Source organism: Pseudophryne corroboree, chromosome 11 (genome assembly GCF_028390025.1).
Source record: "Pseudophryne corroboree isolate aPseCor3 chromosome 11, aPseCor3.hap2, whole genome shotgun sequence".
Classification (NCBI taxonomy): domain Eukaryota; kingdom Metazoa; phylum Chordata; class Amphibia; order Anura; family Myobatrachidae; genus Pseudophryne; species Pseudophryne corroboree.
In genome coordinates this window covers 215,444,813-215,471,681 of record NC_086454.1, presented here as the reverse complement: position 1 = coordinate 215,471,681, position 26,869 = coordinate 215,444,813, and the positions used below count along the sequence as shown (strand labels likewise).

The 26,869-nt window shown below is 48.5% G+C and overlaps 38 non-coding genes and 5 pseudogenes across 38 annotated transcripts; all 43 read left to right on the top strand.

Annotated features, from left to right (window-relative positions):
- The first annotated feature begins 3 nt into the window (after window positions 1-3).
- Window positions 4-167, top strand: LOC134970725 (U1 spliceosomal RNA). Its single transcript, XR_010189995.1, has one exon. It is a non-coding gene; the product is annotated as a U1 spliceosomal RNA (small nuclear RNA).
- A 152-nt stretch (window positions 168-319) lies between these two features.
- LOC134970926 (U1 spliceosomal RNA) lies at window positions 320-482 on the top strand. Its single transcript, XR_010190145.1, has one exon. It is a non-coding gene; the product is annotated as a U1 spliceosomal RNA (small nuclear RNA).
- Window positions 483-1,128: 646 nt separating this feature from the next.
- On the top strand, window positions 1,129-1,291 carry LOC134970935 (U1 spliceosomal RNA). The gene has a single exon (XR_010190151.1). It is a non-coding gene; the product is annotated as a U1 spliceosomal RNA (small nuclear RNA).
- Window positions 1,292-1,962: 671 nt separating this feature from the next.
- On the top strand, window positions 1,963-2,126 carry LOC134970625 (U1 spliceosomal RNA). The gene has a single exon (XR_010189913.1). It is a non-coding gene; the product is annotated as a U1 spliceosomal RNA (small nuclear RNA).
- Window positions 2,127-2,278: 152 nt separating this feature from the next.
- On the top strand, window positions 2,279-2,439 carry LOC134970834 (U1 spliceosomal RNA). The gene has a single exon (XR_010190083.1). It is a non-coding gene; the product is annotated as a U1 spliceosomal RNA (small nuclear RNA).
- A 672-nt stretch (window positions 2,440-3,111) lies between these two features.
- On the top strand, window positions 3,112-3,275 carry LOC134970529 (U1 spliceosomal RNA). Its single transcript, XR_010189835.1, has one exon. It is a non-coding gene; the product is annotated as a U1 spliceosomal RNA (small nuclear RNA).
- A 152-nt stretch (window positions 3,276-3,427) lies between these two features.
- LOC134970824 (U1 spliceosomal RNA) lies at window positions 3,428-3,590 on the top strand. The gene has a single exon (XR_010190075.1). It is a non-coding gene; the product is annotated as a U1 spliceosomal RNA (small nuclear RNA).
- Window positions 3,591-4,261: 671 nt separating this feature from the next.
- Window positions 4,262-4,425, top strand: LOC134970730 (U1 spliceosomal RNA). The gene has a single exon (XR_010190000.1). It is a non-coding gene; the product is annotated as a U1 spliceosomal RNA (small nuclear RNA).
- A 152-nt stretch (window positions 4,426-4,577) lies between these two features.
- On the top strand, window positions 4,578-4,719 carry LOC134970969 (U1 spliceosomal RNA; annotated as a pseudogene).
- A 683-nt stretch (window positions 4,720-5,402) lies between these two features.
- On the top strand, window positions 5,403-5,578 carry LOC134970796 (U1 spliceosomal RNA; annotated as a pseudogene).
- Window positions 5,579-5,730: 152 nt separating this feature from the next.
- LOC134970992 (U1 spliceosomal RNA) lies at window positions 5,731-5,893 on the top strand. Its single transcript, XR_010190172.1, has one exon. It is a non-coding gene; the product is annotated as a U1 spliceosomal RNA (small nuclear RNA).
- Window positions 5,894-6,564: 671 nt separating this feature from the next.
- On the top strand, window positions 6,565-6,728 carry LOC134970486 (U1 spliceosomal RNA). Its single transcript, XR_010189799.1, has one exon. It is a non-coding gene; the product is annotated as a U1 spliceosomal RNA (small nuclear RNA).
- Window positions 6,729-6,880: 152 nt separating this feature from the next.
- Window positions 6,881-7,043, top strand: LOC134970846 (U1 spliceosomal RNA). The gene has a single exon (XR_010190093.1). It is a non-coding gene; the product is annotated as a U1 spliceosomal RNA (small nuclear RNA).
- Window positions 7,044-7,689: 646 nt separating this feature from the next.
- Window positions 7,690-7,853, top strand: LOC134970649 (U1 spliceosomal RNA). Its single transcript, XR_010189933.1, has one exon. It is a non-coding gene; the product is annotated as a U1 spliceosomal RNA (small nuclear RNA).
- A 152-nt stretch (window positions 7,854-8,005) lies between these two features.
- LOC134970981 (U1 spliceosomal RNA) lies at window positions 8,006-8,168 on the top strand. The gene has a single exon (XR_010190165.1). It is a non-coding gene; the product is annotated as a U1 spliceosomal RNA (small nuclear RNA).
- Window positions 8,169-8,839: 671 nt separating this feature from the next.
- LOC134970528 (U1 spliceosomal RNA) lies at window positions 8,840-9,003 on the top strand. Its single transcript, XR_010189834.1, has one exon. It is a non-coding gene; the product is annotated as a U1 spliceosomal RNA (small nuclear RNA).
- A 152-nt stretch (window positions 9,004-9,155) lies between these two features.
- LOC134970870 (U1 spliceosomal RNA) lies at window positions 9,156-9,318 on the top strand. Its single transcript, XR_010190102.1, has one exon. It is a non-coding gene; the product is annotated as a U1 spliceosomal RNA (small nuclear RNA).
- A 665-nt stretch (window positions 9,319-9,983) lies between these two features.
- LOC134970674 (U1 spliceosomal RNA) lies at window positions 9,984-10,147 on the top strand. The gene has a single exon (XR_010189955.1). It is a non-coding gene; the product is annotated as a U1 spliceosomal RNA (small nuclear RNA).
- A 152-nt stretch (window positions 10,148-10,299) lies between these two features.
- Window positions 10,300-10,462, top strand: LOC134970888 (U1 spliceosomal RNA). Its single transcript, XR_010190116.1, has one exon. It is a non-coding gene; the product is annotated as a U1 spliceosomal RNA (small nuclear RNA).
- A 671-nt stretch (window positions 10,463-11,133) lies between these two features.
- On the top strand, window positions 11,134-11,297 carry LOC134970628 (U1 spliceosomal RNA). The gene has a single exon (XR_010189916.1). It is a non-coding gene; the product is annotated as a U1 spliceosomal RNA (small nuclear RNA).
- Window positions 11,298-11,449: 152 nt separating this feature from the next.
- On the top strand, window positions 11,450-11,612 carry LOC134970869 (U1 spliceosomal RNA). The gene has a single exon (XR_010190101.1). It is a non-coding gene; the product is annotated as a U1 spliceosomal RNA (small nuclear RNA).
- Window positions 11,613-12,277: 665 nt separating this feature from the next.
- On the top strand, window positions 12,278-12,441 carry LOC134970673 (U1 spliceosomal RNA). Its single transcript, XR_010189954.1, has one exon. It is a non-coding gene; the product is annotated as a U1 spliceosomal RNA (small nuclear RNA).
- Window positions 12,442-12,593: 152 nt separating this feature from the next.
- Window positions 12,594-12,756, top strand: LOC134970886 (U1 spliceosomal RNA). Its single transcript, XR_010190114.1, has one exon. It is a non-coding gene; the product is annotated as a U1 spliceosomal RNA (small nuclear RNA).
- Window positions 12,757-13,427: 671 nt separating this feature from the next.
- On the top strand, window positions 13,428-13,591 carry LOC134970633 (U1 spliceosomal RNA). Its single transcript, XR_010189920.1, has one exon. It is a non-coding gene; the product is annotated as a U1 spliceosomal RNA (small nuclear RNA).
- Window positions 13,592-13,743: 152 nt separating this feature from the next.
- LOC134970760 (U1 spliceosomal RNA) lies at window positions 13,744-13,906 on the top strand. The gene has a single exon (XR_010190024.1). It is a non-coding gene; the product is annotated as a U1 spliceosomal RNA (small nuclear RNA).
- A 671-nt stretch (window positions 13,907-14,577) lies between these two features.
- LOC134970641 (U1 spliceosomal RNA) lies at window positions 14,578-14,741 on the top strand. Its single transcript, XR_010189927.1, has one exon. It is a non-coding gene; the product is annotated as a U1 spliceosomal RNA (small nuclear RNA).
- Window positions 14,742-14,893: 152 nt separating this feature from the next.
- Window positions 14,894-15,029, top strand: LOC134970854 (U1 spliceosomal RNA; annotated as a pseudogene).
- Window positions 15,030-15,727: 698 nt separating this feature from the next.
- On the top strand, window positions 15,728-15,891 carry LOC134970624 (U1 spliceosomal RNA). Its single transcript, XR_010189912.1, has one exon. It is a non-coding gene; the product is annotated as a U1 spliceosomal RNA (small nuclear RNA).
- A 152-nt stretch (window positions 15,892-16,043) lies between these two features.
- LOC134970925 (U1 spliceosomal RNA) lies at window positions 16,044-16,206 on the top strand. The gene has a single exon (XR_010190144.1). It is a non-coding gene; the product is annotated as a U1 spliceosomal RNA (small nuclear RNA).
- Window positions 16,207-16,853: 647 nt separating this feature from the next.
- LOC134970622 (U1 spliceosomal RNA) lies at window positions 16,854-17,017 on the top strand. Its single transcript, XR_010189911.1, has one exon. It is a non-coding gene; the product is annotated as a U1 spliceosomal RNA (small nuclear RNA).
- A 152-nt stretch (window positions 17,018-17,169) lies between these two features.
- Window positions 17,170-17,332, top strand: LOC134970986 (U1 spliceosomal RNA). Its single transcript, XR_010190169.1, has one exon. It is a non-coding gene; the product is annotated as a U1 spliceosomal RNA (small nuclear RNA).
- A 671-nt stretch (window positions 17,333-18,003) lies between these two features.
- Window positions 18,004-18,167, top strand: LOC134970621 (U1 spliceosomal RNA). Its single transcript, XR_010189910.1, has one exon. It is a non-coding gene; the product is annotated as a U1 spliceosomal RNA (small nuclear RNA).
- Window positions 18,168-18,319: 152 nt separating this feature from the next.
- Window positions 18,320-18,482, top strand: LOC134970823 (U1 spliceosomal RNA). Its single transcript, XR_010190074.1, has one exon. It is a non-coding gene; the product is annotated as a U1 spliceosomal RNA (small nuclear RNA).
- A 671-nt stretch (window positions 18,483-19,153) lies between these two features.
- On the top strand, window positions 19,154-19,317 carry LOC134970643 (U1 spliceosomal RNA). The gene has a single exon (XR_010189929.1). It is a non-coding gene; the product is annotated as a U1 spliceosomal RNA (small nuclear RNA).
- Window positions 19,318-19,469: 152 nt separating this feature from the next.
- On the top strand, window positions 19,470-19,632 carry LOC134970978 (U1 spliceosomal RNA). The gene has a single exon (XR_010190162.1). It is a non-coding gene; the product is annotated as a U1 spliceosomal RNA (small nuclear RNA).
- Window positions 19,633-20,303: 671 nt separating this feature from the next.
- LOC134970675 (U1 spliceosomal RNA) lies at window positions 20,304-20,467 on the top strand. The gene has a single exon (XR_010189956.1). It is a non-coding gene; the product is annotated as a U1 spliceosomal RNA (small nuclear RNA).
- A 152-nt stretch (window positions 20,468-20,619) lies between these two features.
- Window positions 20,620-20,782, top strand: LOC134970791 (U1 spliceosomal RNA). Its single transcript, XR_010190050.1, has one exon. It is a non-coding gene; the product is annotated as a U1 spliceosomal RNA (small nuclear RNA).
- Window positions 20,783-21,453: 671 nt separating this feature from the next.
- Window positions 21,454-21,617, top strand: LOC134970527 (U1 spliceosomal RNA). Its single transcript, XR_010189833.1, has one exon. It is a non-coding gene; the product is annotated as a U1 spliceosomal RNA (small nuclear RNA).
- A 152-nt stretch (window positions 21,618-21,769) lies between these two features.
- LOC134970998 (U1 spliceosomal RNA) lies at window positions 21,770-21,911 on the top strand (annotated as a pseudogene).
- A 692-nt stretch (window positions 21,912-22,603) lies between these two features.
- LOC134970526 (U1 spliceosomal RNA) lies at window positions 22,604-22,767 on the top strand. The gene has a single exon (XR_010189832.1). It is a non-coding gene; the product is annotated as a U1 spliceosomal RNA (small nuclear RNA).
- A 152-nt stretch (window positions 22,768-22,919) lies between these two features.
- On the top strand, window positions 22,920-23,061 carry LOC134970990 (U1 spliceosomal RNA; annotated as a pseudogene).
- A 692-nt stretch (window positions 23,062-23,753) lies between these two features.
- LOC134970547 (U1 spliceosomal RNA) lies at window positions 23,754-23,917 on the top strand. The gene has a single exon (XR_010189849.1). It is a non-coding gene; the product is annotated as a U1 spliceosomal RNA (small nuclear RNA).
- Window positions 23,918-25,668: 1,751 nt separating this feature from the next.
- TRNAS-ACU (transfer RNA serine (anticodon ACU)) lies at window positions 25,669-25,742 on the top strand. The gene has a single exon. It is a non-coding gene; the product is annotated as a tRNA-Ser (tRNA).
- The last annotated feature ends 1,127 nt before the right edge of the window (window positions 25,743-26,869 follow it).

Sequence of the window (26,869 nt, the reverse complement as noted above, 5' to 3'; positions counted from 1 at the left end):
ATCATACTTATTTTGCATAGGAGATACCATGGTCATGAAGATTGTTCTCCCAGGGTGACGTTCATTCATTGCATTCTGGGTATGCTGACCCCTATGATTTCCCCAAATGTGGGAAACTCGACTGCATTATTTGTGGTAGTGGGGGACTGTGTTTGTGCTTTCTTCTGGTCAACTCTGGTAAAAATCAGATTTCTTTGTCTCAGATCTTCCTCTAGCCTTGTTCCTCTTTCGAGAGTTCCCTTGTGCTGCCTCAGTTGGATCTCCTTCACTTGACAGGGGGGTACCCGAGCAGCGACCCTCCCAAGCTCTAGCCCAACTCCTACTTACCTGCCAGGTGAGATACTATGATCATGTAGGTGCTTCTCCCAGGGCAAGGCTCACCCATTGCACTCTGGGTGTGCTGCCCCTGTGATTTCCCCAAATGTGGGAAACTTGACTGCATAATTTGTGTTTCCCCTGGTCGTCTCTCGTATAATTCAGATCTCTTTGTCTCAGGTCTTTCTCCAGCCTAGTTTGCTGTCTGTTTCCACTTCTCTTTTCTTGAGCCGCTCCCTTCTATGCCCTTGCGCACTATCCTGACCTCTCCCGTCTGCTTACTTTGTGCCTTCCAACGCACAATGCATACTACAGGTAGTGCTGCAGGGCCCACACCCTTTTACATGCTTTACAGAGCAACTCTGGAGCTGTTACAGTGCCAAGCTGCTGCAAGAAATCATCTTGAATGCTTCAGGGGCTGGGGCATAGCCAACATGAGCCCCACACCGAAGGAGGGTTCATCCAAGCGCCACAAAAGGACGCCATGCCCTGCACATCCCTTTTTTCTTTTCATATGCAGACGAGGGTTGAAGCCAACTTTGACCCACTGCTTGGATCATATCACCATATGCAAATCCATCTGCTGCAGGCCTTCCCCCAGGAATGCTTGCACTAGTTGTTGCATTTGGTTTGTTGTTTGGGGGTGCTTCAGTATTAGGCAGCCTTCTGCCCTCCCATGTTCATCTGAAAATATGTGTTCTCCCTGCAGTTGTTGTCCCCAGATGAGAGTTCCCTTGTGCTGCCTCAGTTGAATCTCCTTTACTTGACAGAGATGTGCCTGAGCAGCGGCCCTCCCCAGCCCTATCCCAAATCATACTTATTTTGCATAGGAGATACCATGGTCATGAAGATTTTTCTCCCAGGGCAAGGCTCACCCATTGCACTCTGGGTGTGCTGCCCCTGTGATTTCCCCAAATGTGGGAAACTTGACTGCATAATTTGTGTTTCCCCTGGTCGTCTCTCGTATAATTCAGATCTCTTTGTCTCAGGTCTCTCTCCAGCCTAGTTTGCTGTCTGTTTCCACTTCTCTTTTCTTGAGCCGCTCCCTTCTATGCCCTTGCGCACTATCCTGACTTCTCCCGTCTGCTTACTTTGTGCCTTCCAACACACAATGCAAACTACAGGTAGTGCTGCAGGGCCCACACCCTTTTACTTGCCTCACAGAGCAGCTCTGGAGCTGTTACAGTGCCCAGCTGCTGCAAGAAATCATCTTAAATGCTTCAGGGGCTGGGGCATAGCCAACATGAGCCCCACACCGAAGGAGGGTGGAGATGTTTAATGCGAATTAAGGGTCATCCAAGCGCCACAAAAGGACGCCATGCCCTGCACATCCCTTTTTTCTTTTCATATGCAGACGAGGGTTGAAGCCAACTTTGACCCACTGCTTGGATGACATCACCATATGCAAATCCATCTGCTGCAGGCCTTCCCCCAGGAATGCTTGCACTAGTTGTTGCATTTGGTTTGTTGTTTGGGGGTGCTTCAGTATTAGGCAGCCTTCTGCCCTCCCATGTTCATCTGAAAATATGTGTTCTCCCTGCAGTTGTTGTCCCCAGATGAGAGTTCCCTTGTGCTGCCTCAGTTGAATCTCCTTTACTTGACAGAGATGTGCCTGAGCAGCGGACCTCCCCAGCCCTATCCCAAATCATACTTATTTTGCATAGGAGATACCATGGTCATGAAGATTGTTCTCCCAGGGTGAGGTTCATTCATTGCATTCTGGGTATGCTGACCCCTGTGATTTCCCCAAATGTGGGAAACTCGACTGCATTATTTGTGGTAGTGGGGGACTGTGTTTGTGCTTTCTTCTGGTCAACTCTGGTAAAAGTCAGATTTCTTTGTCTCAGATCTTCCTCTAGCCTTGTTCTTCTTTCGAGAGTTCCCTTGTGCTGCCTCAGTTGGATCTCCTTCACTTGACAGGGGGGTGCCCGAGCAGCGACCCTCCCCAGCTCTAGCCCAACTCCTACTTACCTGCCAGGTGAGATACTATGATCAGGAAGGTGCTTCTCCCAGGGCAAGGCTCACCCATTGCACTCTGGGTGTGCTGCTCCTGCGATTTCCCCAAATGTGGGACACTTGACTGCATAATTTGTGTTTCTCTGGTCGTCTCTCGTATAATTCAGATCTCTTTGTCTCAGGTCTCTCTCCAGCCTAGTTTGCTGTCTGTTTCCACTTCTCTTTTCTTGAGCCGCTCCCTTCTATGCCCTTGCGCACTATCCTGACTTCTCCCGTCTGCTTACTTTGTGCCTTCCAACGCACAATGCGAACTACAGGTAGTGCTGCAGGGCCCACACCCTTTTATTTGCCTTACAGAGCAGCTCTGGAGCTGTTACAGTGCCCAGCTGCTGCAAGAAATCAGCTTGAATGCTTCAGGTGCTGGGGCATAGCCAACATGAGCCCCACACCTAAGGAGGGTGGAGGTGTTTAATGCGAATTAGGGGTCATGCAAGCGCCGCAAAAGGCCGCCATGCCCTGCACATCCCTTTTTTCTTTTCATATGCAGACGAGGGTTGAAGCCAACTTTGACCCACTGCTTGGATGACATCACCATATGCAAATCCATCTGCTGCAGGCCTTCCCCCAGGAATGCTTGCACTAGTTGTTGCATTTGGTTTGTTGTTTGGGGGTGCTTCAGTATTAGGCAGCCTTCTGCCCTCCCATGTTCATCTGAAAATATGTGTTCTCCCTGCAGTTGTTGTCCCCAGATGAGAGTTCCCTTGTGCTGCCTCAGTTGAATCTCCTTAACTTGACAGAGATGTGCCTGAGCAGCGGCCCTCCCCAGCCCTATCCCAAATCATACTTATTTTGCATAGGAGATACCATGGTCATGAAGATTGTTCTCCCAGGGTGAGGTTCATTCATTGCATTCTGGGTATGCTGACCCCTGTGATTTCCCCAAATGTGGGAAACTCGACTGCATTATTTGTGGTAGTGGGGGACTGTGTTTGTGCTTTCCTCTGGTCAGCTCTGGTAAAAGTCAGATTTCTTTGTCTCAGATCTTCCTCTAGCCTTGTTCTTCTTTCGAGAGTTCCCTTGTGCTGCCTCAGTTTAATCTTCTTCACTTGACAGGGGGGTGCCCGAGCAGCGACCCTCCCCAGCTCTAGCCCAACTCCTACTTACCTGCCAGGTGAGATACTATGATCAGGAAGGTGCTTCTCCCAGGGCAAGGCTCACCCATTGCACTCTGGGTGTGCTGCTCCTGCGATTTCCCCAAATGTGGGACACTTGACTGCATAATTTGTGTTTCCTCTGGTCGGCTCTCGTATAATTCAGATCTCTTTGTCTCAGGTCTCTCTCCAGCCTAGTTTGCTGTCTGTTTCCACTTCTCTTTTCTTGAGCCGCTCCCTTCTATGCCCTTGCGCACTATCCTGACTTCTCCCGTCTGCTTACTTTGTGCCTTCCAACGCACAATGCGAACTACAGGTAGTGCTGCAGGGCCCACACCCTTTTAGTTGCCTTACAGAGCAGCTCTGGAGCTGTTACAGTGCCCAGCTGCTGCAAGAAATCAGCTTGAATGCTTCAGGTGCTGGGGCATAGCCAACATGAGCCCCACACCGAAGGAGGGTGGAGGTGTTTAATGCGAATTAGGGGTCATGCAAGCGCCGCAAAAGGCCGCCATGCCCTGCACATCCCTTTTTTCTTTTCATATGCAGACGAGGGTTTAAGCCAACTTTGACCCACTGCTTGGATGACATCACCATATGCAAATCCATCTGCTGCAGGCCTTCCCCCAGGAATGCTTGCACTAGTTGTTGCATTTGGTTTGTTGTTTGGGGGTGCTTCAGTATTAGGCAGCCTTCTGCCCTCCCATGTTCATCTGAAAATATGTGTTCTCCCTGCAGTTGTTGTCCCCAGATGAGAGTTCCCTTGTGCTGCCTTAGTTGAATCGCCTTTACTTGACAGAGATGTGCCTGAGCAGCGGCCCTCCCCAGCCCTATCCCAAATCATACTTATTTTGCATAGGAGATATCATGGTCATGAAGATTGCTCTCCCAGGGTGAGGTTCATTCATTGCATTCTGGGTATGATGACCCCTGTGATTTCCCCAAATGTGGGAAACTCGACTGCATTATTTGTGGTAGTGGGGGACTGTGTTTGTGCTTTCCTCTGGTCAGCTCTGGTAAAAGTCAGATTTCTTTGTCTCAGATCTTCCTCTAGCCTTGTTCTTCTTTCGAGAGTTCCCTTGTGCTGCCTCAGTTGGATCTCCTTCACTTGACAGGGGGGTGCCCGAGCAGCGACCCTCCCCAGCTCTAGCCCAACTCCTACTTACCTGCCAGGTGAGATACTATGATCATGTAGGTGCTTCTCCCAGGGCAAGGCTCACCCATTGCACTCTGGGTGTGCTGCCCCTTTGATTTCCCCAAATGTGGGAAACTTGACTGCATAATTTGTGTTTCCCCTGGTCGGCTCTCATATAATTCAGATCTCTTTGTCTCAGGTCTCTCTCCAGCCTAGTTTGCTGTCTGTTTCCACTTCTCTTTTCTTGAGCCGCTCCCTTCTATGCCCTTGCGCACTATCCTGACTTCTCCCGTCTGCTTACTTTGTGCCTTCCAATGCACAATGCAAACTATAGGTAGTGCTGCAGGGCCCACACCCTTTTACTTGCCTTACAGAGCAGCTCTGGAGCTGTTACAGTGCCCAGCTGCTGCAAGAAATCAGCTTGAATGCTTCAGGGGCTGGGGCATAGCCAACATGAGCCCCACACCGAAGGAGGGTGGAGGTGTTTAATGCGAACTAGGGGTCATCCAAGCGCCGCAAAAGGCTGCCACGCCCCTTTTCTCTTTTCATATGCAGACGAGGGTTGAAGCCAACTTTGACCCACTGCTTGGATGGCATTACCATATGCAAATCAATCTGCTGCAGGCCTTCCCCCAGGAATGCTTGCACTAGTTGTTGCATTTGGTTTGTTGTTTGGGGGTGCTTCAGTATTAGGCAGCCTTCTGCCCTCCCATGTTCATCTGAAAATATGTATTCTCCCTGCAGTTGTTGTCCCCAGATGAGAGTTCCCTTGTGCTGCCTCAGTTGAATCTCCTTTACTTGACAGAGATGTGCCTGAGCAGCGGCCCTCCCCAGCCCTATCCCAAATCATACTTATTTTGCATAGGAGATACCATGGTCATGAAGATTGTTCTCCCAGGGTGAGGTTCATTCATTGCATTCTGGGTATGCCAAATGTGATTTCCCCAAATGTGATTTCCCCAAATGTGGGAAACTCAACTGCATTATTTGTGGTAGTGGGGGACTGTGTTTGTGCTTTCCTCTGGTCAGCTCTGGTAAAAGTCAGATTTCTTTGTCTCAGATCTTCCTCTAGCCTTGTTCTTCTTTCGAGAGTTCCCTTGTGCTGCCTCAGTTGGATCTCCTTCACTTGACAGGGGGGTGCACGAGCAGCGACCCTCCCCAGCTCTAGCCCAACTCCTATTTACCTGCCAGGTGAGATACTATGATCAGGAAATTGCTTCTCCCAGGGCAAGGCTCACCCATTGCACTCTGGGTGTGCTGCTCCTGCGATTTCCCCAAATGTGGGACACTTGACTGCATAATTTGTGTTTCCTCTGGTCGGCTCTCATATAATTCAGATCTCTTTGTCTCAGGTCTTTCTCCAGCCTAGTTTGCTGTCTGTTTCCACTTCTCTTTTCTTGAGCCGCTCCCTTCTATGCCCTTGCGCACTATCCTGACCTCTCCCGTCTGCTTACTTTGTGCCTTCCAACGCACAATGCATACTACAGGTAGTGCTGCAGGGCCCACACCCTTTTACATGCTTTACAGAGCAGCTCTGGAGCTGTTACAGTGCCCAGCTGCTGCAAGAAATCATCTTGAATGCTACAGGGGCTGGGGCATAGCCAACATGAGCCCCACACCGAAGGAGGGTGGAGATGTTTAATGCGAATTAGTGGTCATCCAAGCGCCACAAAAGGACGCCATGCCCTGCACATCCCTTTTTTCTTTTCATATGCAGACGAGGGTTGAAGCCAACTTTGACCCACTGCTTGGATGACATCACCATATGCAAATCCATCTGCTGCAGGCCTTCCCCCAGGAATGCTTGCACTAGTTGTTGCATTTGGTTTGTTGTTTGGGGGTGCTTCAGTATTAGGCAGCCTTCTGCCCTCCCATGTTCATCTGAAAATATGTGTTCTCCCTGCAGTTGTTGTCCCCAGATGAGAGTTCCCTTGTGCTGCCTCAGTTGAATCTCCTTTACTTGACAGAGATGTGCCTGAGCAGCGGCCCTCCCCAGCCCTATCTCAAATCATACTTATTTTGCATAGGAGATACCATGGTCATGAAGATTGTTCTCCCAGGGTGAGGTTCATTCATTGCATTCTGGGTATGCTGACCCCTGTGATTTCCCCAAATGTGGGAAACTCGACTGCATTATTTGTGGTAGTGGAGGACTGTGTTTGTGCTTTCCTCTGGTCAGCTCTGGTAAAAGTCAGATTTCTTTGTCTCAGATCTTCCTCTAGCCTTGTTCTTCTTTCGAGAGTTCCCTTGTGCTGCCTCAGTTGGATCTCCTTCACTTGACAGGGGGGTGCACGAGCAGCGACCCTCCCCAGCTCTAGCCCAACTCCTACTTACCTGCCAGGTGAGATACTATGATCAGGAAGGTGCTTCTCCCAGGGCAAGGCTCACCCATTGCACTCTGGGTGTGCTGCTCCTGCGATTTCCCCAAATGTGGGACACTTGACTGCATAATTTGTGTTTCCTCTGGTCGGCTCTCATATAATTCAGATCTCTTTGTCTCAGGTCTTTCTCCAGCCTAGTTTGCTGCCTGTTTCCACTTCTCTTTTCTTGAGCCGCTCCCTTCTATGCCCTTGCGCACTATCCTGACCTCTCCCGTCTGCTTACTTTGTGCCTTCCAACGCACAATGCATACTACAGGTAGTGCTGCAGGGCCCACACCCTTTTACATGCTTTACAGAGCAACTCTGGAGCTGTTACAGTGCCCAGCTGCTGCAAGAAATCATCTTGAATGCTTCAGGGGCTGTGGCATAGCAAACATGAGCCCCACACCGAATGAGGGTTCATCCAAGCGCCACAAAAGGACGCCATGCCCTGCACATCCCTTTTTTCTTTTCATATGCAGATGAGGGTTGAAGCCAACTTTGACCCACTGCTTGGATCACATCACCATATGCAAATCCATCTGCTGCAGGCCTTCCCCCAGGAATGCTTGCACTAGTTGTTGCATTTGGTTTGTTGTTTGGGGGTGCTTCAGTATTAGGCAGCCTTCTGCCCTCCCATGTTCATCTGAAAATATGTGTTCTCCCTGCAGTTGTTGTCCCCAGATGAGAGTTCCCTTGTGCTGCCTCAGTTGAATCTCCTTTACTTGACAGAGATGTGCCTGAGCAGCGGCCCTCCCCAGCCCTATCTCAAATCATACTTATTTTGCATAGGAGATACCATGGTCATGAAGATTGTTCTCCCAGGGTGAGGTTCATTCATTGCATTCTGGGTATGCTGACCCCTGTGATTTCCCCAAATGTGGGAAACTCGACTGCATTATTTGTGGTAGTGCAGGACTGTGTTTGTGCTTTCCTCTGGTCAGCTCTGGTAAAAGTCAGATTTCTTTGTCTCAGATCTTCCTCTAGCCTTGTTCTTCTTTCGAGAGTTCCCTTGTGCTGCCTCAGTTGGATCTCCTTCACTTGACAGGGGGGTGCCCGAGCAGCGACCCTCCCCAGCTCTAGCCCAACTCCTACTTACCTGCCAGGTGAGATACTATGATCAGGAAGGTGCTTCTCCCAGGGCAAGGCTCACCCATTGGACTCTGGGTGTGCTGCTCCTGCGAATTCCCCAAATGTGGGACACTTGACTGCATAATTTGTGTTTCCTCTGGTCGGCTCTCGTATAATTCAGATCTCTTTGTCTCAGGTCTCTCTCCAGCCTAGTTTGCTGTCTGTTTCCACTTCTCTTTTCTTGAGCCGCTCCCTTCTATGCCCTTGCGCACTATCCTGACTTCTCCCGTCTGCTTACTTTGTGCCTTCCAACGCACAATGCGAACTACAGGTAGTGCTTCAGGGCCCACACCCTTTTACTTGCCTTACAGAGCAGCTCTGGAGGTGTTACAGTGCCCAGCTGCTGCAAGAAATCAGCTTGAATGCTTCAGGGGCTGGGGCATAGCCAACATGAGCCCCACACCGAAGGAGGGTGGAGGTGTTTAATGCGAACTAGGGGTCATCCAAGCACCGCAAAAGGCCGCCATGCCCTGCACACCCCTTTTCTCTTTTCATATGCAGACGAGGGTTGAAGCCAACTTTGACCAACTGCTTGGATGACATCACCATATGCAAATCCATCTGCTGCAGGCCTTCCCCCAGGAATGCTTGCACTAGTTGTTGCATTTGGTTTGTTGTTTGGGGGTGCTTCAGTATTAGGCAGCCTTCTGCCCTCCCATGTTCATCTGAAAATATGTGTTCTCCCTGCAGTTGTTGTCCCCAGATGAGAGTTCCCTTGTGCTGCCTCAGTTGAATCTCCTTTACTTGACAGAGATGTGCCTGAGCAGCGGCCCTCCCCAGCCCTATCTCAAATCATACTTATTTTGCATAGGAGATACCATGGTCATGAAGATTGTTCTCCCAGGGTGAGGTTCATTCATTGCATTCTGGGTATGCTGACCCCTGTGATTTCCCCAAATGTGGGAAACTCGACTGCATTATTTGTGGTAGTGGGGGACTGTGTTTGTGCTTTCCTCTGGTCAGCTCTGGTAAAAGTCAGATTTCTTTGTCTCAGATCTTCCTCTAGCCTTGTTCTTCTTTCGAGAGTTCCCTTGTGCTGCCTCAGTTGGATCTTCTTCACTTGACAGGGGGGTGCCAGAGCAGCGACCCTCCCCAGCTCTAGCCCAACTCCTACTTACCTGCCAGGTGAGATACTATGATCATGAAGGTGCTTCTCCCAGGGCAAGGCTCACCCATTGCACTCTGGGTGTGCTGCCCCTGTGATTTCCCCAAATGTGGGAAATTTGACTGCATAATTTGTGTTTCCACTGGTCGGCTTTCATATAATTCAGATCTCTTTGTCTAAGGTCGCTCTCCAGCCTAGTTTGCTGTCTGTTTCCACTTCTTTTTTTTTGAGCCCCTCCCTTCTATACCCTTGTGCACTATCCTGACTTCTCCTCCTGTCTGCTTACTTTGTGCCTTCCAATGCACAATGCAAACTACAGGTAGTGCTGCAGGGCCCACAACCTTTTACTTGCCTTACAGAGCAGCTCTGGAGCTGTTACAGTGCCAAGCTGCTGCAAGAAATCAGCTTGAATGCTGGGGCATTGCCAACATGAGCCCCACACCGAAGGAGGGTGGGGGTGTTTAATGCGAACTAAGGGTCATCCAAGCGCCGCAAAAGGCCGCCATGCCCTGCATACCCCTTTTCTCTTTTCATATGCAGATGAGGGTTCCAGCCAACTTTGGCCCACTGCTTGGATGACATCACTGTATGCAAATCCGTCTTCTGCAGACCTTCCCCCAGGAATGCTTGTACTAGTTGTTGCATTTGGTTTGTTGTTTGGGGGTGCTTCAGTATTAGGCAGCCTTCTGCCCTCCCATGTTCATTTGAAAATATGTGTTCTCCCTGCAGTTGTTGTCCCCAGATGAGAGTTCCCTTGTGCTGCCTCAGTTGAATCTCCTTTACTTGACAGAGATATGCCTGAGCAGCGGCCCTCCCCAGCCCTATCCCAAATCATACTTATTTTACATAGGAGATACCATGGTCATGAAGATTGTTCTCCCAGGGTGAGGTTCATTCATTGCATTCTGGGTATGCTGACCCCTGTGATTTCCCCAAATGTGGGAAACTCGACTGCATTATTTGTGGTAGTGGGGGACTGTGTTTGTGCTTTCCTCTGGTCAGCTCTGGTAAAAGTCAGATTTCTTTGTCTCAGATCTTCCTCTAGCCTTGTTCTTCTTTCGAGAGTTCCCTTGTGCTGCCTCAGTTGGATTTCCTTCACTTGACAGGGGGGTGCCCGAGCAGCGACCCTCCCCAGCTCTAGCCCAACTCCTACTTACCTGCCAGGTGAGATACTATGATCAGGAAGGTGCTTCTCCCAGGGCAAGGCTCACCCATTGGACTCTGGGTGTGCTGCTCCTGCGATTTCCCCAAATGTGGGACACTTGACTGCATAATTTGTGTTTCCTCTGGTCGGCTCTCGTATAATTCAGATCTCTTTGTCTCAGGTCTCTCTCCAGCCTAGTTTGCTGTCTGTTTCCACTTCTCTTTTTTTGAGCCGCTCCCTTCTATGCCCTTGCGCACTATCCTGACTTCTCCCGTCTGCTTACTTTGTGCCTTCCAACGCACAATGCGAACTACAGGTAGTGCTGCAGGGCCCACACCCTTTTACTTGCCTTACAGAGCAGCTCTGGAGCTGTTACAGTGCCCAGCTGCTGCAAGAAATCAGCTTGAATGCTTCAGGGGCTGGGGCATAGCCAACATGAGCCCCACACCGAAGGAGGGTGGAGGTGTTTAATGCGAACTAGGGGTCATCCAAGCGCCGCAAAAGGCCGCCATGCCCTGCACGCCCCTTTTCTCTTTTCATATGCAGACGAGGGTTGAAGCCAACTTTGACCCACTGCTTGGATGACATCACCATATGCAAATCCATCTGCTGCAGGCCTTCCCCCAGGAATGTTTGCACTAGTTGTTGCATTTGATTTGTTGTTTGGGGGTGCTTCAGTATTAGGCAGCCTTCTGCCCTCCCATGTTCATCTGAAAATATGTGTTCTCCCTGCAGTTGTTGTCCCCAGATGAGAGTTCCCTTGTGCTGCCTCAGTTGAATCTCCTTTACTTGACAGAGATGTGCCTGAGCAGCGGCCCTCCCCAGCCCTATCTCAAATCATACTTATTTTGCATAGGAGATACCATGGTCATGAAGATTGTTCTCCCAGGGTGAGGTTCATTCATTGCATTCTGGGTATGCTGACCCCTGTGATTTCCCCAAATGTGGGAAACTCGACTGCATTACTTGTGGTAGTGGGGGACTGTGTTTGTGCTTTCCTCTGGTCAGCTCTGGTAAAAGTCAGATTTCTTTGTCTCAGATCTTCCTCTAGCCTTGTTCTTCTTTCGAGAGTTCCCTTGTGCTGCCTCAGTTGGATCTTCTTCACTTGACAGGGGGGTGCCAGAGCAGCGACCCTCCCCAGCTCTAGCCCAACTCCTACTTACCTGCCAGGTGAGATACTATGATCATGAAGGTGCTTCTCCCAGGGCAAGGCTCACCCATTGCACTCTGGGTGTGCTGCCCCTGTGATTTCCCCAAATGTGGGAAATTTGACTGCATAATTTGTGTTTCCACTGGTCGGCTTTCATATAATTCAGATCTCTTTGTCTAAGGTCTCTCTCCAGCCTAGTTTGCTGTCTGTTTCCACTTCTTTTTTTTTGAGCCCCTCCCTTCTATACCCTTGTGCACTATCCTGACTTCTCCTCCTGTCTGCTTACTTTGTGCCTTCCAATGCACAATGCAAACTACAGGTAGTGCTGCAGGGCCCACAACCTTTTACTTGCCTTACAGAGCAGCTCTGGAGCTGTTACAGTGCCAAGCTGCTGCAAGAAATCAGCTTGAATGCTGGGGCATTGCCAACATGAGCCCCACACCGAAGGAGGGTGGGGGTGTTTAATGCGAACTAAGGGTCATCCAAGCGCCGCAAAAGGCCGCCATGCCCTGCATACCCCTTTTCTCTTTTCATATGCAGATGAGGGTTCCAGCCAACTTTGGCCCACTGCTTGGATGACATCACTGTATGCAAATCCGTCTTCTGCAGACCTTCCCCCAGGAATGCTTGTACTAGTTGTTGCATTTGGTTTGTTGTTTGGGGGTGCTTCAGTATTAGGCAGCCTTCTGCCCTCCCATGTTCATTTGAAAATATGTGTTCTCCCTGCAGTTGTTGTCCCCAGATGAGAGTTCCCTTGTGCTGCCTCAGTTGAATCTCCTTTACTTGACAGAGATATGCCTGAGCAGCGGCCCTCCCCAGCCCTATCCCAAATCATACTTATTTTACATAGGAGATACCATGGTCATGAAGATTGTTCTCCCAGGGTGAGGTTCATTCATTGCATTCTGGGTATGCTGACCCCTGTGATTTCCCCAAATGTGGGAAACTCGACTGCATTATTTGTGGTAGTGGGGGACTGTGTTTGTGCTTTCCTCTGGTCAGCTCTGGTAAAAGTCAGATTTCTTTGTCTCAGATCTTCCTCTAGCCTTGTTCTTCTTTTGAGAGTTCCCTTGTGCTGCCTCAGTTGGATTTCCTTCACTTGACAGGGGGGTGCCCGAGCAGCGACCCTCCCCAGCTCTAGCCCAACTCCTACTTACCTGCCAGGTGAGATACTATGATCAGGAAGGTGCTTCTCCCAGGGCAAGGCTCACCCATTGGACTCTGGGTGTGCTGCTCCTGCGATTTCCCCAAATGTGGGACACTTGACTGCATAATTTGTGTTTCCTCTGATCGTCTCTCGTATAATTCAGATCTCTTTGTCTCAGGTCTCTCTCCAGCCTAGTTTGCTGTCTGTTTCCACTTCTCTTTTTTTGAGCCGCTCCCTTCTATGCCCTTGCGCACTATCCTGACTTCTCCCGTCTGCTTACTTTGTGCCTTCCAACGCACAATGCGAACTACAGGTAGTGCTGCAGGGCCCACACCCTTTTACTTGCCTTACAGAGCAGCTCTGGAGCTGTTACAGTGCCCAGCTGCTGCAAGAAATCAGCTTGAATACTTCAGGGGCTGGGGCATAGCCAACATGAGCCCCACACCGAAGGAGGGTGGAGGTGTTTAATGCGAACTAGGGGTCATCCAAGCGCCGCAAAAGGCCGCCATGCCCTGCACGCCCCTTTTCTCTTTTCATATGCAGACGAGGGTTGAAGCCAACTTTGACCCACTGCTTGGATGACAACACCATATGCAAATCCATCTGCTGCAGGCCTTCCCCCAGGAATGCTTGCACTAGTTGTTGCATTTGGTTTGTTGTTTGGGGGTGCTTCAGTATTAGGCAGCCTTCTGCCCTCCCATGTTCATCTGAAAATATGTGTTCTCCCTGCAGTTGTTGTCCCCAGATGAGAGTTCCCTTGTGTTGCCTCAGTTGAATCTCCTTTACTTGACAGAGATGTGCCTGAGCAGCGGCCCTCCCCAGCCCTATCTCAAATCATACTTATTTTGCATAGGAGATACCATGGTCATGAAGATTGTTCTCCCAGGGTGAGGTTCATTCATTGCATTCTGGGTATGCTGACCCCTGTGATTTCCCCATATGTGGGAAAATCGACTGCATTATTTGTGGTAGTGGGGGACTGTGTTTGTGCTTTCCTCTGGTCAGCTCTGGTAATAGTCAGATTTCTTTGTCTCAGATCTTCCTCTAGCCTTGTTCTTGTTTCGAGAGTTCCCTTGTGCTGCCTCAGTTGGATATCCTTCACTTGACAGGGGGGTGCCAGAGCAGCGACCCTCCCCAGCTCTAGCCCAACTCCTACTTACCTGCCAGGTGAGATACTATGATCATGAAGGTGCTTCTCCCAGGGCAAGGCTCACCCATTGCACTCTGGGTGTGCTGCTCCTGCGATTTCCCCAAATGTGGGACACTTGACTGCATAATTTGTGTTTCCTCTGATCGGCTCTCGTATAATTCAGATCTCTTTGTCTCAGGTCTCTCTCCAGCCTAGTTTGCTGTCTGTTTCCACTTCTCTTTTCTTGAGCCGCTCCCTTCTATGCCCTTGCGCACTATCCTGACTTCTCCCGTCTGCTTACTTTGTGCCTTCCAACGCACAATGCGAACTACAGGTAGTGCTGCAGGGCCCACACCCTTTTAGTTGCCTTACAGAGCAGCTCTGGAGCTGTTACAGTGCCCAGCTGCTGCAAGAAATCAGCTGGAATGCTTCAGGGGCTGGGGCATTGCAAACATGAGCCCCACACCGAAGGAGTGTGGGGGTGTTTAATGCGAACTAAGGGTCATCCAAGCGCCGCAAAAGGCCGCCATGCCCTGCATACCCCTTTTCTCTTTTCATATGCAGATGAGGGTTCCAGCCAACCTTGGCCCACTGCTTGGATGACATCACTGTATGCAAATCCGTCTTCTGCAGACCTTCCCCCAGGAATGCTTGTACTAGTTGTTGCATTTGGTTTGTTGTTTGGGGGTGCTTCAGTATTAGGCAGCCTTCTGCCCTCCCATGTTCATTTGAAAATATGTGTTCTCCCTGCAGTTGTTGTCCCCAGATGAGAGTTCCCTTGTGCTGCCTCAGTTGAATCTCCTTTACTTGACAGAGATGTGCCTGAGCAGCGGCCCTCCCCAGCCCTATCCCAAATCATACTTATTTTGCATAGGAGATACCATGGTCATGAAGATTGTTCTCCCAGGGTGAGGTTCATTCAATGCATTCTGGGTATGCTGACCCCTGTGATTTCCCCAAATGTGGGAAACTCGACTGCATTATTTGTGGTAGAGGGGGACTGTGTTTGTGCTTTCCTCTGGTCAGCTATGGTAAAAGTCAGATTTCTTTGTCTCAGATCTTCCTCTAGCCTTGTTCCTCTTTCGAGAGTTCCCTTGTGCTGCCTCAGTTGGATCTCCTTCACTTGACAGGGGGGTGCCCGAGCAGCGACCCTCCCCAGCTCTAGCCCAACTCCTACTTACCTGCCAGGTGAGATACTATGATCATGAAGGTGCTTCTCCCAGGGCAAGGCTCACCCATTGCACTCTGGGTGTGCTGCTCCTGCAATTTCCCCAAATGTGGGACACTTGACTGCATAATTTGTGTTTCCCCTTGTCGGCTCTCGTATAATTCAGATCTCTTTGTCTCAGGTCTCTCTCCAGCCTAGTTTGCTGTCTGTTTCCACTTCTCTTTTCTTGAGCCGCTCCCTTCTATGCCCTTGCGCACTATCCTGACTTCTTCCGTCTGCTTACTTTGTGCCTTCCAATGCACAATGCAAACTACAGGTAGTGCTGCAGGGCCCACACCCTTTTACTTGCCTTACAGAGCAGCTCTGGAGCTGTTACAGTGCCCAGCTGCTGCAAGAAATCAGCTTGAATGCTTCAGGGGCTGGGGCATAGCCAACATGAGCCCCACACCGAAGGAGGGTGGAGGTGTTTAATGCGAATTAGGGGTCATCCAAGCGCCACAAAAGGACGCCATGCCCTGCACATCCCTTTTTTCTTTTCATATGCAGACGAGGGTTGAAGCCAACTTTGACCCACTGCTTGGATCACATCACCATATGCAAATCCATCTGCTGCAGGCCTTCCCCCAGGAATGCTTGCACTAGTTGTTGCATTTGGTTTGTTGTTTGGGGGTGCTTCAGTATTAGGCAGCCTTCTGCCCTCCCATGTTCATCTGAAAATATGTGTTCTCCCTGCAGTTGTTGTCCCCAGATGAGAGTTCCCTTGTGCTGCCTTAGTTGAATCTCCTTTACTTGACAGAGATGTGCCTGAGCAGCGGCCCTCCCCAGCCCTATCCCAAATCATACTTATTTTGCATAGGAGATACCATGGTCATGAAGATTGTTCTCCCAGGGTGAGGTTCATTCATTGCATTCTGGGTATGCTGACCCCTGTGATTTCCCCAAATGTGGGAAACTCGACTGCATTATTTGTGGTAGTGGGGGACTGTGTTTGTGCTTTCTTCTGGTCAACTCTGGTAAAAATCAGATTTCTTTGTCTCAGATCTTCCTCTAGCCTTGTTCCTCTTTCGAGAGTTCCCTTGTGCTGCCTCAGTTGGATCTCCTTCACTTGACAGGGGGGTACCCGAGCAGCGACCCTCCCCAGCTCTAGCCCAACTCCTACTTACCTGCCAGGTGAGATACTATGATCATGTAGGTGCTTCTCCCAGGGCAAGGCTCACCCATTGCACTCTGGGTGTGCTGCCCCTGTGATTTCCCCAAATGTGGGAAACTTGACTGCATAATTTGTGTTTCCCCTGGTCGTCTCTCGTATAATTCAGATCTCTTTGTCTCAGGTCTTTCTCCAGCCTAGTTTGCTATCTGTTTCCACTTCTCTTTTCTTGAGCCGCTCCCTTCTATGCCCTTGCGCACTATCCTGACCTCTCCCGTCTGCTTACTTTGTGCCTTCCAACGCACAATGCATACTACAGGTAGTGCTGCAGGGCCCACACCCTTTTACATGCTTTACAGAGCAACTCTGGAGCTGTTACAGTGCCCAGCTGCTGCAAGAAATCATCTTGAATGCTTCAGGGGCTTGGGCATAGCCAACATGAGCCCCACACCGAAGGAGGGTTCATCCAAGCGCCACAAAAGGACGCCATGCCCTGCACATCCCTTTTTTCTTTTCATATGCAGACGAGGGTTGAAGCCAACTTTGACCCACTGCTTGGATCACATCACCATATGCAAATCCATCTGCTGCAGGCCTTCCCCCAGGAATGCTTGCACTAGTTGTTGCATTTGGTTTGTTGTTTGGGGGTGCTTCAGTATTAGGCAGCCTTCTGCCCTCCCATGTTCATCTGAAAATATGTGTTCTCCCTGCAGTTGTTTGTCCCCAGATGAGAGTTCCCTTGTGCTGCCTCATTTGAATCTCCTTTACTTGACAGAGATGTGCCTGAGCAGCGGCCCTCCCCAGCCCTATCCCAAATCATACTTATTTTGCATAGGAGATACCATGGTCATGAAGATTGTTCTCCCAGGGTGAGGTTCATTCATTGCATTCTGGGTATGCTGACCCCTGTGATTTCCCCAAATGTGGGAAACTCGACTGCATTATTTGTGGTAGTGGGGGACTGTGTTTGTGCTTTCTTCTGGTCAACTCTGGTAAAAATCAGATTTCTTTGTCTCAGATCTTCCTCTAGCCATGTTCCTCTTTCGAGAGTTCCCTTGTGCTGCCTCAGTTGGATCTCCTTCACTTGACAGGGGGGTACCCGAGCAGCGACCCTCCCCAGCTCTAGCCCAACTCCTACTTACCTGCCAGGTGAGATACTATGATCGTGTAGGTGCTTCTCCCAGGGCAAGGCTCACCCATTGCACTCTGGGTGTGCTGCCCCTGTGATTTCCCCAAATGTGGGACACTTGACTGCATAATTTGTGTTTCCTCTGGTCGTCTCTCGTATAATTCAGATCTCTTTGTCTCAGGTCTCTCTCCAGCCTAGTTCGCTGTCTGTTTCCACTTCTCTTTTCTTGAGCCGCTCCCTTCTATGCCCTTGCGCACTATCCTGACTTCTCCCGTCTGCTTACTTTGTGCCTTCCAACACACAATGCAAACTACAGGTAGTGCTGCAGGGCCCACACCCTTTTACTTGCCTCACAGAGCAGCTCTGGAGCTGTTACAGTGCCCAGCTGCTGCAAGAAATCATCTTGAATGCTTCAGGGGCTGGGGCATAGCCAACATGAGCCCCACACCGAAGGAGGGTGGAGATGTTTAATGCGAATTAAGGGTAATCCAAGCGCCACAAAAGGACGCCATGCCCTGCACATCCCTTTTTTCTTTTCATATGCAAACGAGGGTTGAAGCCAACTTTGACCCACTGCTTGGATGACATCACCATATGCAAATCCATCTGCTGCAGGCCTTCCCCCAGGAATGCTTGCACTAGTTGTTGAATTTGGTTTGTTGTTTGGGGGTGCTTCAGTATTAGGCAGCCTTCTGCCCTCCCATGTTCATCTGAAAATATGTGTTCTCCCTGCAGTTGTTGTCCCCAGATGAGAGTTCCCTTGTGCTGCCTCAGTTGAATCTCCTTTACTTGACAGAGATGTGCCTGAGCAGCGGCCCTCCCCAGCCCTATCCCAAATCATACTTATTTTGCATAGGAGATACCATGGTCATGAAGATTGTTCTCCCAGGGTGAGGTTCATTCATTGCATTCTGGGTATGCTGACCCCTGTGATTTCCCCAAATGTGGGAAACTCGACTGCATTATTTGTGGTAGTGGGGGACTGTGTTTGTGCTTTCTTCTGGTCAACTCTGGTAAAAGTCAGATTTCTTTGTCTCAGATCTTCCTCTAGCCTTGTTCTTCTTTCGAGAGTTCCCTTGTGCTGCCTCAGTTGGATCTCCTTCACTTGACAGGGGGGTGCCCGAGCAGCGACCCTCCCCAGCTCTAGCCCAACTCCTACTTACCTGCCAGGTGAGATACTATGATCAGGAAGGTGCTTCTCCCAGGGCAAGGCTCACCCATTGCACTCTGGGTGTGCTGCTCCTGCGATTTCCCCAAATGTGGGACACTTGACTGCATAATTTGTGTTTCCTCTGGTCGGCTCTCGTATAATTCAGATCTCTTTGTCTCATGTCTCTCTCCAGCCTAGTTTGCTGTCTGTTTCCACTTCTCTTTTCTTGAGCAGCTCCCTTCTATGCCCTTGCGCACTATCCTGACTTCTCCCGTCTGCTTACTTTGTGCCTTGCAACGCACAATGCGAACTACAGGTAGTGCTGCAGGTCCCACAACCTTTTATTTGCCTTACAGAGCAGCTCTGGAGCTGTTACAGAGCCCAGCTTCTGCAAGAAATCAGCTTGAATGCTTCAGGGGCTGGGGCATAGCCAACATGAGCCCCACACCGAAGGAAGGTGGAGGTGTTTAATGTGAACTAGGGGTCATCCAAGCACCGCAAAAGGCCGCCATGCCCTGCACGCCCCTTTTCTCTTTTCATATGCAGACGAGGGTTTAAGCCAACTTTGACCCACTGCTTGGATGACATCACCATATGCAAATCCATCTGCTGCAGGCCTTCCCCCAGGAATGCTTGCACTAGTTGTTGCATTTGGTTTGTTGTTTGGGGGTGCTTCAGTATTAGGCAGCCTTCTGCCCTCCCATGTTCATCTGAAAATATGTGTTCTCCCTGCAGTTGTTGTCCCCAGATGAGAGTTCCCTTGTGCTGCCTCAGTTGAATCTCCTTTACTTGACAGAGATGTGCCTGAGCAGCGGCCCTCCCCAGCCCTATCCCAAATCATACTTATTTTGCATAGGAGATACCATGGTCATGAAGATTGTTCTCCCAGGGTGAGGTTCATTCATTGCATTCTGGGTATGCTGACCCCTATGATTTCCCCAAATGTGGGAAACTCGACTGCATTATTTGTGGTAGTGGGGGACTGTGTTTGTTCTTTCCTCTGGTCAGCTCTGGTAAAAGTCAGATTTATTTGTCTCAGATCTTCCTCTAGCCTTGTTCTTCTTTCGAGAGTTTCCTTGTGCTGCCTCAGTTGTATCTCCTTCACTTGACAGGGATGTGCCCGAGCAGCGACCCTCCCCAGCTCTAGCCCAACTCCTACTTACCTGCTAGGTGAGATACTATGATCATGAAGGTGCTTCTCCCAGGGCAAGGCTCACCCATTTCACTCTGGGTGTGCTGCTCCTGCGATTTCCCCAAATGTGGGAAACTTGACTGCATAATTTGTGTTTCCCCTGGTCGGCTCTCGTATAATTCAGATCTCTTTGTCTCAGGTCTCTCTCCAGCCTAGTTTGCTGTCTGTTTCCACTTCTCTTTTCTTGAGCCGCTCCCTTCTATGCCCTTGCGCACTATCCTGACTTCTCCCGTCTGCTTAATTTGTGCCTTCCAACGCACAATGCAAACTACAGGTAGTGCTGCAGGGCCCACACCCTTTTACTTGCCTTACAGAGCAGCTCTGGAGCTGTTACAGTGCCCAGCTGCTGCAAGAAATCAGCTTGAATGCTTCAGGGGCTGGGGCATAGCCAACATGAGCCCCACACCGAAGGAGGGTGGAGGTGTTTAATGCGAACTAGGGATCATCCAAGCGCCGCAAAAGGCCGCCATGCCCTGCATACCCCTTTTCTCTTTTCATATGCAGATGAGGGTTCCAGCCAATTTTGGCCCACTGCTTGGATGACATCACCGTATGCAAATCCGTCTTCTGCAGACCTTCCCCCAGGAATGCTTGTACTAGTTGTTGCTTTTGGTTTGTTGTTTGGGGGTGCTTCAGTATTAGGCAGCCTTCTGCCCTCCCATGTTCATCTGAAAATATGTGTTCTCCCTGCAGTTGTTGTCCCCAGATGAGAGTTCCCTTGTGCTGCCTCAATTGAATCTCCTTTACTTGACTGATATGTGCCTGAGCAGCGGCCCTCCCCAGCCCTATCCAAAAACATACTTATTTTGCATAGGAGATACCATGGTCATGAAGATTGCTCTCCCAGGGTGAGGTTCATTCATTGCATTCTGGGAATGCTGACCCCTGTGATTTCCCCAAATGTGGGAAACTCGACTGCATTATTTGTGGTAGTGGGGGACTGTGTTTGTGCTTTCCTCTGGTCAGCTCTGGTAAAAGCCAGATTTCTTTGTCTCAGATCTTCCTCTAGCCTTGTTCTTCTTTCGAGAGTTCTCTTGTGCAGCCTCAGTTGGATCTCCTTCACTTGACAGGGGGATGCCGAAGCAGCGACCCTCCCCAGCTCTAGCCCAACTCCTACTTACCTGCCAGGTGAGATACTATGATCATGAAGGTGCTTCTCCCAGGGCAAGGCTCACCCATTGCACTCTGGGTGTGCTGCTCCTGCGATTTCCCCAAATGTGGGAAACTTGACTGCATAATTTGTGTTTCCCCTGGTCGGCTCTCGTATAATTCAGATCTCTTTGTCTCAGGTCTCTCTCCAGACTAGTTTGCTGTCTGTTTCCACTTCTCTTTTCTTGAGCCGCTCCCTTCTATGCCCTTGCGCACTATCCTGACTTCTCCCGTCTGCTTAATTTGTGCCTTCCAACGCACAATGCGAACTACAGGTAGTGCTGCAGGGCCCACACCCTTTTACTCGCCTTACAGAGCAGCTCTGGAGCTGTTACAGTGCCCAGCTGCTGCAATAAATCAGCTTGAATGCTTCAGGGGCTGGGGCATAGCCAACATGAGCCCCACACCGAAGGAGGGTGGAGGTGTTTAATGCGAACTAGGGGTCATCCAAGCGCCACAAAAGGCCGCCATGCCCTGCACGCCCCTTTACTCTTTTCATATGCAGACGAGGGTTGAAGCCAACTTTGACCCACTGCTTGGATGACATCACAATATGCAAATCCATCTGTTGCAGGCCTTCCCCCAGGAATGCTTGCACTAGTTGTTGCATTTGGTTTGTTGTTTGGGGGTGCTTCAGTATTAGGCAGCCTTCTGCCCTCCCATGTTCATCTGAAAATATGTGTTCTCCCTGGAGTTGTTGTCCCCAGATGAGAGTTCCCTTGTGTTGCCTCAGTTGAATCTCCTTTACTTGACAGAGATGTGCCTGAGCAGCGGCCCTCCCCAGCCCTATCCCAAATCATACTTATTTTGCATAGGAGATACCATGGTCATGAAGATTGTTCTCCCAGGGTGAGGTTCATTCATTGCATTCTGGGTATGCTGACCCCTGTGATTTCCCCAAATGTGGGAAACTCGACTGCATTATTTGTGGTAGTGGGGGACTGTGTTTGTGCTTTCCTCTGGTCAGCTCTGGTAAAAGTCAGATTTCTTTGTCTCAGATTTTCCTCTAGCCTTGTTCTTCTTTCGAGAGTTCCCTTGTGCTGCCTCAGTTGGATCTCCTTCACTTGACAGGGGGGTGCCCGAGCAGCGACCCTCCCCAGCTCTAGCCCAACTCCTACTTAAATGCCAGGTGAGATACTATGATCATGAAGTTGCTTCTCCCAGGGCAAGGCTCACCCATTGCACTCTGGGTGTGCTGCTCCTGCGATTTCCCCAAATGTGGGAAACTTGACTGCATAATTTGTGTTTCCCCTGGTCGGCTCTCGTATAATTGAGATCTCTTTGTCTCAGGTCTCTCTCCAGCCTAGTTTGCTGTCTGTTTCCACTTCTCTTTTCTTGAGCCGCTCCCTTCTATGCCCTTGCGCACTATCCTGACTTCTCCCGTATGCTTAATTTGTGCCTTGCAACGCACAATGCGAACTACAGGTAGTGCTGCAGGGCCCACACCCTTTTACTTGCCTTACAGAGCAGCTCTGGAGCTGTTACAGTGCCAAGCTGCTGCAAGAAATCAGCTTGAATGCTTCAGGGGCTGGGGCATAGCCAACATGAGCCCCACACCGAAGGAGGGTGGAGGTGTTTAATGCGAACTAGGGGTCATCCAAGCGCCGCAAATGGCCGCCATGCCCTGCATACCCCTTTTCTCTTTTCATATGCAGACGAGGGTTCCAGCCAACTTTGGCCCACTGCTTGGATGACATCACCGTATGCAAATCCGTCTTCTGCAGACCTTCCCCCAGGAATGCTTGTACTAGTTGTTGCATTTGGTTTGTTGTTTGGGGGTGCTTCAGTATTAGGCAGCCTTCTGCCCTCCCATGTTCATCTGAAAATATGTGTTCTCCCTGCAGTTGTTGTCCCCAGATGAGAGTTCCCTTGTGCTGCCTCAGTTGAATCTCCTTTACTTGACAGAGATGTGCCTGAGCAGCGGCCCTCCCCAGCCCTATCCCAAATCATACTTATTTTGCATAGGAGATACCATGGTCATGAAGATTGTTCTCCCAGGGTGAGGTTCATTCATTGCATTCTGGGTATGCTGACCCCTGTGATTTCCCCAAATGTGGGAAACTCGACTGCATTATTTGTGGTAGTGGGGGACTGTGTTTGTGCTTTCCTCTGGTCAGCTCTGGTAAAAGTCAGATTTCTTTGTCTCAGATCTTCCTCTAGCCTTGTTCTTCTTTCGAGAGTTCCCTTGTGCTGCCTCAGTTGGATCTCCTTCACTTGACAGGTGGGTGCCCGAGCAGCGACCCTCCCCAGCTCTAGCCCAAGTCCTGCTTACCTGCCAGGTGATATACTATGATCAGGAAGGTGCTTCTCCCAGGGCAAGGCTCACCCATTGCACTCTGGGTGTGCTGCTCCTGCGATTTCCCCAAATGTGGGAAACTTGACTGCATAATTTGTGTTTCCCCTGGTCGGCTCTCGTATAATTGAGATCTCTTTGTCTCAGGTCTATCTCCAGCCTAGTTTGCTGTCTGTTTCCACTTCTCTTTTCTTGAGCCGCTCCCTTCTATGCCCTTGCGCACTATCCTGACTTCTCCCGTCTGCTTACTTTGTGCCTTCCAACGCACAATGCAAACTACAGGTAGTGCTGCAGGGCCCACACCTTTTTACTTGCCTTTCAGAGCAGCTCTGGAGCTGTTACAGTGCCCAACTGCTGCAAGAAATCAGCTTGAATGCTTCAGGGGCTGGGGCATAGCCAACATGAGCCCCACACCGAAGGAGGGTGGAGGTGTTTAATGCGAACTAGGGGTCATCCAAGCGCCGCAAAAGGCCGCCATGCCCTGCACGCCCCTTTTCTCTTTTCATATGCAGACGAGGGTTGAAGCCAACTTTGACCCACTGCTTGGATGACATCACCATATGCAAATCCATCTGCTGTAGGCCTTCCCCCAGGAATGCTTGCACTAGTTGTTGCATTTGGTTTGTTGTTTGGGGGTGCTTCAGTATTAGGCAGCCTTCTGCCCTCCCATGTTCATCTGAAAATATGTGTTCTCCCTGCAGTTGTTGTCCCCAGATGAGAGTTCCCTTGTGCTGCCTCAGTTGAATCTCCTTTACTTGACAGAGATGTGCCTCAGCAGCGGCCCTCCCCAGCCCTATCCCAAATCATACTTATTTTGCACAGGAGATACCATGGTCATGAAGATTGTTCTCCCAGGGTGAGGTTCATTCATTGCATTCTGGGTATGCTGACCCCTGTGATTTCCCCAAATGTGGGAAACTCGACTGCATTATTTGTGGTAGTGGGGGACTGTGTTTGTGCTTTCCTCTGGTCAGCTCTGGTAAAAGTCAGATTTCTTTGTCTCAGATCTTCCTCTAGCCTTGTTCTTCTTTCAAGAGTTCCTTTGTGCTGCCTCAGTTGGATCTCCTTCACTTGACAGGGGGTGCCCGAGCAGCGACCCTCCCCAGCTCTAGCCCAACTCCTACTTACCTGCCAGGTGAGATACTATTAAGTGGATTTTTGAAAGAAAACAATACTGTCAATATACTATTAAAACAAATTAAAATGGTAAAAGTTATTGTACTTTAAGTAAAAATAAAAGAGCTAAAATATCAATCCCAGTTTTGGATTACTTTAATTAACAAAAAAAATGCATATAGCAGAGGATAGTTTCAATCTGCCTACCTCTGGGTTATAGGCCCAGCATGCTTCCATTGCAGTACTCTGCTGCACATGTAAGTGCAAGAGATCCTGAAGCACTCACTCATCATGGGAAAGTACCAATGTGTTTCTTCATTGGTTGATTTAAGAAAATTCTTACAAAAACTCTCCAGATTATTGACTTTTTAAAGTTTTTCTAGGAAACATTCTAGATGAATGCTTATTAGCCTTTGTCAGTATGTACATTTTGCAAAGTGTCTCTGTGGCGCAATCGGTTAGTGTGTTCGGCTATTAACCAAAAGGTTGGTGGTTCAATCCCAAGCAGGGACGTAATTGACCTTGTTATCAGATTTTGGTGATCTTTAAGTAGACAAGTCAAAATTTCAAACCCCCTCTTATGGTGTAGGGTACCTGGCCTTCTCTGATGTAATCAGAGTTAGATTTGATTAAGTGATTTTATAAAAAAACAGATAGGAAGTACAATTTAGCAGTGGGTTGCAGAGAAAAAGAAAAATGCTGGCAGAAAAATCCAATTGAGTGAATAAACAGCTCTTCATTTTCTGGCTTTATTTTTATGCTAACAAATTTGTTCTCTGAAAAGGGTCCACAAAGCCAAGTCTCTGATTAACACCTTTGTAGGGATGGTTTTTCACCTATTACTAAATTAAACTTGCTTCATTGGAAAGGCAGCAAGATGCATCCTCATTTCAATGTCTACTGAAATAATACAGGTTGACACCAGGAAACATTAACGCCACTGCATCCTTGCTGCTTTCTCATGTGGAAGTCTGTTTAATGTGAAAACAAGGTGATATCTAATTAGCACACAGGTAAGGAATTAAGAAAATATTTAAGGGTGAAGATGTTTCTCACAAAATCGTTGCCCCAATGCATCATTGAAATTCAAGCTGGAAAGATGATTTTAATATATCACTTGTACATGTTGTATTGCTCTCCTGGTGACAATGTAGTTTGTTTTTGTCAATTACCATTTTAATAATAGGGTAAAGAAAATTAAGTGGATTTTTGAAAGAAAACAATACTGTCAATATACTATTAAAACAAATTAAAATGGTAAAAGTTATTGTACTTTAAGTAAAAATAAAAGAGCTAAAATATCAATCCCAGTTTTGGATTACTTTAATTAAAAAAAAAATGCATATAGCAGAGGATAGTTGCAATCTGCCTACCTCTGGGTTATGGGCCCAGCATGCTTCCATTGCAGTACTCTGCTGCACATGTAAGTGCAAGAGATCCTGAAGCACTCACTCATCATGGGAAAGTACCAAGGTGTTTCTTCGTTGGTTGATCTAAGAAACATCTTACAAAAACTCTCCAGATTATTGACTTTTTAAAGTTTTTCTAGGAAACGTTCTAGATGAATGCTTATTAGCCTTTGTCAGTATGCATTTTTGCAAAGTGTCTCTGTGGCGCAATCAGTTAGTGTGTTTGGCTACTAACCAAAAGGTTGGTGGTTCAATCCCACCCAGGGACGTAATTGACCTTGTGATCAGGTTTTGGTGATCTTTAAGTAGACAAGTCAAAATTTCAACCTCCCTCTTATGATGTAGGTTACCTGGCCTTCTCTGATGTAATCAGAGTTAGATTTGATTAAGTGGTTTTATAAAAAACAGCTAGGAAGCACAATTTAGCAGTGGGTTGCAGAGAAAAAAAAATATGCTGGCAGAAAAATCCAATTGAGTGATTAAACAGCTCTTCATTTTCTGGCTTTATTTTTATGCTAACAAATTTGTTCTCTGAAGAGTGTCCACAAAGCCAAGTCTCTGATTAACACCTTTGTAGGGATGGTTTTTCACCTATTACTAAATTAAACTTGCTTCATTGGAAAGGCAGCAAGATGCATCCTCATTTCAATGTCTACTGAAATAATACGGGTTGACACCAGGAAACATTAACGCCAATGCATCCTTGCTGCTTTCTCATGTGGAAGTCTGTTTAATGTGAAAACAAGGTGATATCTAATTAGCACACAGGTAAGGAATTAAGAAAATCTTTATTTAAGGGTGAAGATGTTTCTCACAAAATCGTTGCCCCAATGCATCATTGAAATTCAAGCTGGAAAGATGATTTTAATATATCACTTGTACATTTTGTATTGCTCTTCTGGTGACAATGTAGTTTGTTTTTGTCAATTACCATTTTAATAATAGGGTAAAGAAAATTAAGTGGATTTTTGAAAGAAAACAATACTGTCAATATACTATTAAAACAAATTAAAATGGTAAAAGTTATTGTACTTTAAGTAAAAATAAAAGAGCTAAAATATCAATCCCAATTTTGGATTACTTTAATTAACAAAAAAAATGCATATAGCAGAGGATAGTTTCAATCTGCCTACCTCTGGGTTATGGGCCCAGCATGCTTCCATTGCAGTACTCTGCTGCACATGTAAGTGCTAGAGATCCTAAAGCACTCACTCATCATGGGAAAGTACCAATGTGTTTCTTCGTTGGTTGATTTAAGAAAATTCTTACAAAAACTCTCCAGATTATTGACTTTTTAAAGTTTTTCTAGGAAACGTTTTAGATGAATGCTTATTAGCCTTTGTCAGTATGTACTTTTTGCAAAGTGTCTCTGTGGCGCAATCGGTTAGTGTGTTCG